The sequence below is a fragment of the Hippopotamus amphibius genome, chromosome 4 (assembly GCF_030028045.1).
Source record: "Hippopotamus amphibius kiboko isolate mHipAmp2 chromosome 4, mHipAmp2.hap2, whole genome shotgun sequence".
NCBI classification, from domain to species: domain Eukaryota; kingdom Metazoa; phylum Chordata; class Mammalia; order Artiodactyla; family Hippopotamidae; genus Hippopotamus; species Hippopotamus amphibius.
The window spans coordinates 29973182-29984065 of record NC_080189.1 but is presented as its reverse complement, the minus strand read 5'-3'; the positions used below and the strand labels follow the sequence as shown (position 1 = coordinate 29984065).

Here is a 10884-nt window from a genome sequence, read left to right as displayed (position 1 = left end):
GAAGGGGGATAAGAGCCCACCCCACCCATACCTACCAGGAAGTGAAAGCTTTGTATACCAGTTCTCTCCTCTCCTCCAGATATATCCTCAGTCAGCCAAGAGTCAACTCAGGCTTGGTCACTTGAGCATTCCTTCTAGTGGAGTACATGTCCCCGTCAGGATAGCAAAGTTAAAAGAACACGTACTGGAGTCCAGCTGCCCAAGTTCATTACCAACACCATCACTTAGTAGCTGTCCAGACTTGGCCAAATTACTTAACCTCTTTGTGGCTTAGTTCACACATTTGCAAAAGGAGGAGAATAACATTACCTACTTCTTAGGACTGAGAGAATTAATCGGGGGATCGTCGTTGAAGGTCTCCGCACATACACATGCAAAGTGCACGAGTGTTTGCATGAAATCCCTCCAGTAGAATGCAAGCACTTTGCAGAGTGGGACTAATGCCCCGCACGTAGTGGGTGTTTACTAAATATTTGTTAGATAAATATCTGTATTTTTCCATGGTTTCTATAGATTTAGAAAGACACTTACATAGTGTTTATCACATGCTAAACACTATTTTAGGTAGTATACAAATATTCACTCATTTAATCCTCAAAAGTTCCCTATGAGGAAGGTGCTAACATTATCTTATTTTTCAGAGGGGTAAACTGAGTTGCGACGTAGATCATTTTTCTGAGGTCACTCTGCTTTTAATAGGGATTCAAACCCAGACAGTCTAGCTCCTGAATTCATGCTACACGAGGCAGTACTTCTCAAACCTCAGTGTGCATAAAAGTGTCCTGGAGAACTTATTAAAAATACAAATTCCAGAGCCCAGCCTTTGATATTCAAGCACAGGAGGTCAAAGGTGGGGTCCAGGAATTACCATTTCTGGTGCAGGCGATCCTTAGCCCACACTTGGAAAAGCACTTGACTATGGTGATGACGAAACCCTAATTTGATTAACTGATGATTACATAAAATGAATAGCAGAAATAAGCCACACTTTAGATCAAAATGACTCTTAAATAATAACACTCAGCCCCCAATAATACTTTTGTTCCATCCTGGAATTATGCTTGGGCTTTGACACATCTCTGGATGAAATGAAAGATAAAAGAAAATATCGCAGAGTCAAATGATGGAGTGGCAGCACAATGCCAATACTGAAATGCTCAGTCAAGAAGCAGTGTAACTTGTACACGTGCGGACAGAAAACCATTACAACTTTGATAAGAGGCAACTGAAGTGCTGCTGTTTCTTCACTGTAGAGAAATCAAGACTTTCATTTAGTCATATTTAGAAATGAGCTGAAATTCTGTGTCCATTCTACACATTTAAAGGGGAAAATGTAGAATATATGTGTATAGCAAGGACCACATAATCAAGCTTGATTTCTGGCAGAATAAAAAAAAATACATAATATATCTTTGATTTCAAAAGGCTCATTTTTATGCTTTTAATGTTCTAAAGCTGAGATACTGTCAATCAAGAAAATGCAGAAGGCTGCAAATAAGAAAGAGTTTATTTGGGGTCTTAGGAATTGCAACTCAGGAGACACAGATCTGGATAAAACTGAAAGTGCATTCTGGGGAAGAGAATGTGTCAGGACCTTATAAAGGCAAAAGCCACAAGGTTGTTAAAATTGTCTGGCAAGAAATATGATTGACCCTGACGCAAGAAAGTAAATATTTGTCCTTAAGGGACAGGCTATTGTGAGTTATTTTAAGGTAAGGGTCTGATAAATACATAGGCTGTTTCTGGAACACTGTGGGTTCCATCCCAGCTGAGAGGTGCGTAAGTTAGACTTCCTCAATGGCCTCCTAGCTCCATTCTCACTCTCTTACCAATACTGACTCCATTTTGATTTTCCTTTCACAATGTCTTACAATCAGTGTATTTATTAAACAAGGTAGTATTTTCCCCTCTCTATTCAAAATGAGATCTTAGAATTGAAGAAATATGGTAACTTACTTTTGAATCAGTTTTTAGGTGGCACAGATTACTAAATATATAGTATACAGATACACACACACATATGCTTATGTAATGAAAGTATGTTTTGTGAATGCATATATACCTAAAGCATTATTTTAGGTTATAACCGAAAGAAAATAGTTTACAACTGTAACTTTTGTTTTTAAAAGCCAAACAAACCTGATAGTATTTCTTAACATTGTAGATCAAGATTCAGATTTCAAAATATAGGGTAACTAGCCAAAAGAGGATTCATTCTACACCATTTAAATTTTCTGGTGGTGTACATATGCAAACTATAAATAATCTCTTTCTCATATACTCTCTCCATCCCCCACACCTCTCCCAAAGGCAATATAGTGGATTTTCCTTAGAATATGCTTTACCAGAGAAAATAAGTAGTGAAATTGATAGATACAATGTTTTTTCTCTTTCTGATACTTTTTAATGTATTGGATGAGTCCCAGTATGGAGTGACTTAAAATAAAAAATAATAGGAAAGAAAAGAAAAGGACCGTGGGAACAAGACAGTCCCTAAATACCTGAAAAATCACCATTAAATCATTGGACTATGTAAGAGCTTTATTAAACAGTTGATAAATAAGTGAATGAACAAATGCTTAAAAGTTATGTTTATAAAAAAGGAGTTTAAGGCTCCCTGAATTTAAGACCATAATTCCATGTAAATGATCTTTACAGAGCAGCAACATTCCAAAAATGTATAAGGAAATTACTGGTGCCAACAACTTGGACAGCAAGAGTAAAATTTGTGAAGTAGAAAGGGTGAGAAGAAACTTCTAGTCCTATCCACTTAAAAATAAGGTTAATGAAATATTCATTTATTCATTCATTTAATTATTTGAAACAAATGTTTCTGGAGGATAGAGAGTACAGACCATTTCAGTCCTAAGTGATGGTGCTATGGTTGGTAGAGTCCTATAAGGTAAGGGTTGAAAAAAATGTAAGGTTTACCCAGGCAGACGGTAGGTAGCGTGATGAGGAGCTGGCATCGTAGGTGACAGGAACAACAGGTACGTGAGCTAGAAGGGGAGAGAAAGCGTGGCGCATTCTTGAAGTTGCAAGTTTTCAGTATAGCTTGAGCACAGAAAGGGAGCAGGGGTGAGGAATGCTGAAAGGTGAGGCTGGAAAGACAAGCAGGAAGGTGAGTTTGATTGGGAACCACCTGGGTAGTCACTGGAATGCTTAAAGCTGGAGAGACCAATGATAAGATACACGTTTATAAACATTCCACTGGCTTAATCTGAATTAGAGAGAAAGCTACCCATTTTACTTTCTCTAGAGAACTATTAACTTTTATAATATTTTAAATTTTGTTATTAATGTATAACTCCAGGTAACCCTAGCTAGCCTCAAAATAACTGACTCTTTATAACTAAAAAGAAAAAAAAAAAGAGAAGAAAGACTTTTATCTTGGGCAGGCAGGCATGATCTTGATAAAGAAGAAAAGAAGTACATACTAAAACAAACAAAACAGGGTACAGAAACAAAACAATAAAAAATGATTTGTTCCTTTTTCGCTATGGTTCTTTCTTGAAACAAAGTAAAGCAAAGCAGAAGGCGGTATCATAATGCATCTTGAAAATGTAGTAAAGTTTTCAAGAAGACTAAAACCTCTAAAGAGGAGGTCATATTTCAAATGAAAAGCAAATAATCAGAGCACAGTTAAATAAAAGTGATTTAACAGAAGTTTTGAAAATGCACGCATGATCTTCAAAAGTAGGTTACTTACAGCTCTGGGATTTAACAAAACTACTTCTTCGCTAATTAATTTTCAAAGCTCTTTCCAGTGCATTTTCTCCCCCTTTCATCTCTTGTCATGATGCCTCCCCCTCATTAACACTGGATTGCTGTTTTATTTACTCCTGTTGAGAGAGAAAAAACAGGGGGAGCTTAGTGCTGGGGTATAGGGGGAGAGAGGTGAGGAGAAGATGTTGGAAACATTCCATATGGTTTTAGGTTCCCCAGGACTTACTGGCTGATTCATATCCGGTTGTTGGATGTGATTCCTTCCCTCTGACAGCAAGGAAACTCACTCAGAACAGCAAGTGTGGACTGAACGCCTGGGCTCCAAGCTTTTGATGACGGTGCCAAGTGATCTTGGTTATTAGGAGATGCCCCTGCCTTTATCTCACCACTTTTTAAAGTTCTTTCCAGATCTAGTATGAGTGGCATTTATTAACTTATTAACTCAACAGATATTACTGATACCTATACAAATCACTATTCTAAATGCTACATCTCCTAAAACTTCATTTCTAATAACACAAGACTTCTCTCCTTTTCTTTTGTGTTGACTAGAAAAATAATCATACACTGTAAGTGGTACATGGAGGAACAAGGTGTGCCTATGATAATTCACTCTACTGGAAAGAAAGTTGCTGTGTGAGTTCAACCACAACATTGACTAACAGATCAAAACAGATATGCAAAGTCCCTAGGCTCCAAGAACCATCAGTCTTTATTTTAACCAGACTGAAGATGCTTTTATCTTTATAGAGGGGATGTGTTTTGTAGAAGGAAGCTTTCTAGCCATGAAAGCATTAAAAGAAGATTTCCAGAGACAAAATTCAGTTCCCACCCAAGCTGGGGATGAGGCATAAGGCCACTTGTTGAATCAACATGAGGAAAGAGTCCCCTTGGCAGGTATGTACCTATAATGGAAACCCATGAGGCTGGCAGAGCCCAATCGTATAAAATATTTCTATTACATAACCAAGCCGTTCTTTTTTTGATTCCTTGTTCAGTTGCAACCTTGATCATTTGATTTCCCCAGTGGTGTGCATACAGGGAGAAAATATGTTGGTCAAATTAATATTAGTATTAAGTCCACTCGACAGTTGTGGTTTTCATTGTGAATTAAACATTTCCAGCGTATACATCACTCACTTAGTTGCTTAATTAGCATGAGTGGGTATTCCCAAATCCAATCACTTCTAAAACACTGGCAAACTCAAATTCTGAGCCTCTCAGCTTAAGAGCCAGTCTTTGGTCTTCAATAAGTTCAACAAGGTCACTATTACCTGATGAGCTACAGCAGTGGTCACTGCCTGTGACGGCTCAGTCTCATCACTTAATGTTTTTAAACAACACCACCAAACTCAAAGAGAGGTGTCCTAAGGTGATACATGTTCCTCTTCCCTCTTTGGCTATCAGGATCCTGTTCAAACAGCTGATTAATGGACCGAGGGTGGCAGGGGAGGGTGCTAAGTGACATAAAGGAGCTGATTTCGTAGGCTCAGTTCTATTTTTAAAACAATATTTTCAAATGAAAAAGGTCTCCATTTCTATCTCCTCCCCCACATACATCTTCAAAGCTATTATTATTTATTCTTTTGTATGAATAAAAATTTGAGAGCGGCTTTTAATAACTCATAGGAAAATGAACACTGGATGGATCCAGAAGACTAGATGTTAAATTCTCTAAATGCGCTTTAAAATATTTTGAACAACGTGATGTATATAAGTTAACTTTACGTAATCCTGGGGATGAGGGGGGGATAAGTTAGCAAATACGTTTAGTACTCTAATCAGATGTACATGCTTCAAGGATGGTTTGTTAATAACTGAAAAGCTCTGCTCAGATGCCAGAGGCAGCTTACAAAGTTTCAATACTCCGTATCCACGTCTTTACTAGAGGGGTTCTTAATTGCACACAGGATATCAGGAGTAAGCTTTCATTGGTAAAATAAATGGTGTCTAAGATCTGAGACCTGTCTAGAAATATTGCACAAGAACCTCCCTTGCGTAGATTATATAAATCCCTGGGATAAAGGATTTCAATTTAGTGCTGGATCTCATCACTTAAGGATACTGCAGATACTCACTCAAGGATCTAGGACCTGGTTTCTGACTAAAAGTCTAGCCGAATCCCGCTTCTAGAACAGTGTCACATTCTGTCTTGAATGAACGTTTTCTGAAAAATGCTTGAGTGCACATAAAACGACAGAGAACTGGAACCTCCCTGGAGTGGAAAGGACAGGGTAGCTCATGTGTGGGGGCTGGCTTGCTCATAATGTCTGCCCTGTGGCAGACAGATTCGTTCTGGCACTTGCTTTGACTTGACATTGCTCCTGGTCGGGAAGGTGTAGGAGAGGACACCTGGAGACTTCTTTGCCTCTAAGCTTCGGTTCTTCTGATACCTCATAACTGTGAATGGCCACACTGGCTTAGGTCACTTCAGAACTCCAAGGCCCCAGATAAGAATATGCCCATTTTACGGTTTTTCATCACAGAGCTAGAATCTGTTCTAAGTAATCACTGAACAGACATGGATTCGTGACAATCCAGGCATTACAATAATTGTATTTTGTTGTTAAGATGCAGCAGTCCAATGACAGGTTAGCCATCAGGAAGTTCTTCCTTCTCTCATTTTTTCATTGCTCAGACGCTTTGCAGGAGTCATTATTCTCAAGGAATGAACACAAAATGCCAAAATTTCACTGCCTTTATGTTGCTAGGAAACTAACTCAGAAGATTCCCCTACTGGTCATCTCAAGCCTTAGAACTCACATATCTCAGTTTTCCTCTCCTTCAGAGAGTCCTCTGTCTCTCCGGAGAAGCAGCTGTATGAGGGTTGTGTGTATGGGGGTGAAGGTAGGGTGGGGTGGGGAGTTTGTGTTTCTTTCCAGAAGGCTCCACGTTCCCTTCCTCGACATGTCCCAAATCTCCTCCTCAGGAAGAACACACTGGGCACTGATACACCACCTGTGACTCTACTTCCTTTCTTTTAAATGCATCCAGGCTCAGAACTAGGTGCTTCCTCAGGGAAAGAAACCAACTGTCTAGTATATTCATCAACTAAATTTGAGAAATGACAGGTGATTCAGCTTACTGGCTGAAGTCCTAGGGTATCACCTGGGTCTTGGGGAATTTATTTGTTTATACTTCAGTTCCCAAGGTGAGAAGAGTTTCAGGACAGCTTTCTAGGAAATTGTTGGTCATCTTTCAGCTAGCAAGGTTTTTAAACTAGCTTTCTTATTTCAGTGCTCTACTAAAGGTATTTTAAAGCAGGAGAAACTTTTGCAGAGGTTACTGGGTCAACGGGGAAGAGAAAGAGAAGAAAGATGGGTAACAGGTAGGAGATGGAAAGATGTGTAGGAAGTCTTAAGGAAGGGAGAAATTGAACAATGTCCCATTTTCATTTTCCTCAAAGGCCTGAATAGAGTCCCATCTGTTGGGCTCCTTTAAATGTCCTGGAAGCTGCCATACGCTCCTTTTACAAAGAGATTCCAGTCTTGATTGAGCTCACTTGTCAACCTCAAGCTACAGCTTTATATTTTTACACTTATCAGTACCTTGTCTGTGTTTTCTTGACATCATTCAGTCTGAGTGATAAGAAAATTCTCCATTTTTCAATTTGTTAGGCGTTTTATTAATTTTCTAGGGCTGCTGTAACAAAGCACCACAAACTTGGTGCTTTAAAGTAAGAGAAATTTATTGTCTCACAGTTCTGGAGGCTAGAATGTGCCATCAAGTTGTTGGCAGGGCCATGCTTCCTCTGACTCCTCTAAAGGGGGATCCTATTTTGACTATTCTATCTCCTGGTAGCTCCAGGTGTCCCTTGACTTGTGGCAGCATAACTCCAATCTCTGCCTCCAGCGTCACACAGAATTCCCTGGTGCGTGCCTCTCTCTGTGTCTCTCCTCTTCTCATAAGGACATCAGTCATGTTGGATTAGGGCCTACTCTAAGGACATCTCAACTTGATTACATCTGCCAAGATCCTTTTTCCAAATAAAGTCACATTTGCAAGTACTGGGGGTTAGGAGTTGCACATGTCTTTTGGGAGACACAACTCAACCAATGATTGTCCTCCAGACATGAAAATTTTTAAAGCACAAAGTAAAGAAGAAGGACAACAGTTGCGTAGGACATTTACTTTCATGTCAAATTGCCAGTCTATGATAATAATGTAATATGTACCACCTATGATACCTTTATTATTAATATTATTTTATTTTGTTCTTTTCAAGAAATCTATACACTGGTTATTTTGCTTCATTCCTACAACAAATCCATGTACTCTTTCTCAAATGAGAGAGACCTGTATGATCACATCTCTTATTTTCTAGTTAATGATCTAAGATCCCATTCCCTTATCATCAGGCATCTCACTTTTCATGGCTATGTCTTCCCCATGAATTATCAAGTGTCATGCAGTTGATGTTGAAAGGAAGAAGTCAATCCAACTTTAACATCCAAGTGGGGAGCATACTGGAGACTTCAGTCAAGGCTGCTTTTCTTCTCACTGCCACATGGTGTCACTCTTGAGAACTGGTGCTGCTCTGGTTGTACTGATCCCTCCCAGGACATCCTTCTGATGGAGGATCTCATTCTCCTAGTTCGAGGTAGCTTAGAGGACTCCCCAGTTGAGCTCCCAAGTTTGCAGCTCTCAGCCTTCATTTTCAGGTCCTACACAGTCACTCTCAGGTTACCATCTAACTAAAGAAAGCTATTGAGCCCAACTATGCATCCACCCAGAACCCCTACGTCCCCTTCCCTTGAGGGAGATTCCTACTAAGCGCTTGCAAATGCCCAGAAGAGTTTTAAAACACACCATATGCCTCGTTTAGTCTTTAAAGGTCACCTTGTCTTCAAGGTTAAGGTTGCTTAGACTTGCCTCCTACTACAAAGCCAAGAGAGGGTTTCTCACAGCCACATCCAGAAGTGACTCCTGGCCCTGAGAACACTATGTCAGAATCAACTTGCTGCTTTTCACTTTAGGACCCTGAATCTCATTTCTGTTTCCCCAAGGGTTCTCTCTTTCTCAGATCTCCCAGTTTTTTCTGTTTTAGAGCCTGGAAAACCACACCCCATTCCATTCTAGATAAAGTTGTTTTCTGTCATTATTTCTGCATACCAAGGGTTCCATCACAAGTCCATGTTGTAAACAAAAGGACCAGTTGCCCTGTCCTTGCCCTTCTGAACCCAGCTGTCTTCAGTGACTCAAGATGCCCTTCTCCTCCATGTGGGGGCAGCTTCTCAGTAAATCCAAGATTTCTTCCTTGAACCTGCCTTTAGAAGGTGAGGAAAAAGGAAAATAATTATCTTTAGCAAGGTCATGTGCTGTAATGATAATGTAATGATATCTGATGTGGCAAACTGTCTGAAGCCAATTTGGCCATTCACACTGTTAGGTCTGAGAAATTAGAAGTGGGTGGAGCTATGTGCCTCTTTCCCCACAGTCTCACTACTAGGTAATGGAAAATAAGTCTTATACTGCATCTTGCCCCTTACCCAAGTATTTACTAGCCAGCAGACACAAAAATTGCCATATATCTTGTTCTGTAGGCACGGTGAAGTCCCAGTTCTTGTGCTTTCATGGACTCTGACAAATCCTGGCAAGGAAAATCCTTTCAGTGAAAAAACGCAATACTGTTCTGACTGCATTCTTGTTGGAATTTCTTGTTGGACTGAGCTGAGTTCTGTTACGTAAAGGATAAGACTGGAAGGTCTTTTATGCTTAAATCTCAACTGTGCAGTGCTAGATTGCTGGACTGGCAGATTCATTATATGTACTTTGTTCATACTGGTGGTCTTTTTAGCCATTTATTGAGCTGCGCTCATTTTCATAATAAATACTGGGTTTTTAACACTAGTGTTAACAAAGTGTCTAATGCTTACTTACACAGCATTTTTTGAGTTGCCTCTCATAGCCGCCTCTGTAATGTGGACTCATAATCAAGATCTTACAGGTGCTAACTAACCACAGACAGAGTGTGTATCTGTGATTGAGGTACTTCAAGTAAAAATGAGCTTCCCTATGTGTATAAAAGTTAACTTGCATACATGTTCTCACATGGTTTAAACTAAAGTGGTTTAAACTAAAGTATTTTAAAAGTAAGGGCAATGACCCAGTGACAAGACAAGAATAAAGATGAAGATGCAGAGAATGGACTAGAGGATACGCGGTTGGCGGGGGGCAGGGGGTGAAGGGGAAGCTGGGACAAAGTGAGAGAGTAGCATAGACACATATATACTGCCAACTGTAAAATAGATAGCCAGTGGGAAGATGCTGTAGAACAAAGGGAGATCAACTCGATGATGGACGATGACTTAGAAGGCCGGGACGTGGAGGGTGGGGGGGAGTCGAGGGAGGGAGGGAATATGGGGATAGGTGTATAAATACATCTGATTGACTTTGGTGTACCTCAAAAACTGGTACAAGAGTGTAAAGCAATTATATTCCAATAAAAAAATAAATTAAAAAAATAAAAGTAAGGGCAATGGAGCACAGTATATCTACATTACACCTTTTAGCATTATTTTTTGCATTTTTTTATAAAACTTTTGAATATACTTAATTTTATTTAAACTTCATGGAAATTAAATAAGGTAGAAATTATCACCTCCCTTTTCCAGATGTGAAAACTAAGGTTTGGAAGATAACTTCCCCTACAGCTACTGTACTCATAAATGGCAGAGGGGCTTCCCCGTGTCTTTTGACTTTCACCTTCAAAATCCTTTTATCAAGCCTTGCCACCCAGAGTGGGACCTTGAACCAGAAGCACAGCATCAGCCAAGAGATTGTCAGAAATGTAACATCTCAGGGCTTACCCCATAAATGCTGAATCAAAATCTTCATGAACTGATTGCTCAGTAAACTTCGAGGAACATTGGTTTAGACAGGAGTACTGCTTTTGTAAATAAAGTTTACAAAATCTTATTCTTTGTCTTTATAAATGAAGTTCTGTGGGAACGTGACTACATCCACTTATTTGTATATTGTCTATGGCAGCTTTTCCCCTTTCACACCTGAGTTACTAGTTGCAAAAGAAACCGTACAGTCCACAAATCTTAAAATATTTAGTATTCGGACCTTTATTTAAAAAGCATGCTGAGGGCTTCCTAGGTGGCGCAGTGGTTAAGAATCCACCTGCCAACGCAGGGGACAAGGGTTCGATCC

General features: G+C 39.6%; 1 long non-coding RNA gene across 1 annotated transcript; it reads right to left on the bottom strand.

The window, feature by feature from the left end:
- Positions 1 to 2853: 2853 nt before the first annotated feature.
- LOC130852401 (uncharacterized) lies at positions 2854 to 4098 on the bottom strand. Its single transcript, XR_009053345.1, has 3 exons — positions 3953 to 4098; positions 3710 to 3842; positions 2854 to 2999 (listed from the first exon to the last, which is right to left on the bottom strand). It is a non-coding gene; the product is annotated as an uncharacterized LOC130852401 (long non-coding RNA).
- Positions 4099 to 10884: the final 6786 nt, after the last annotated feature.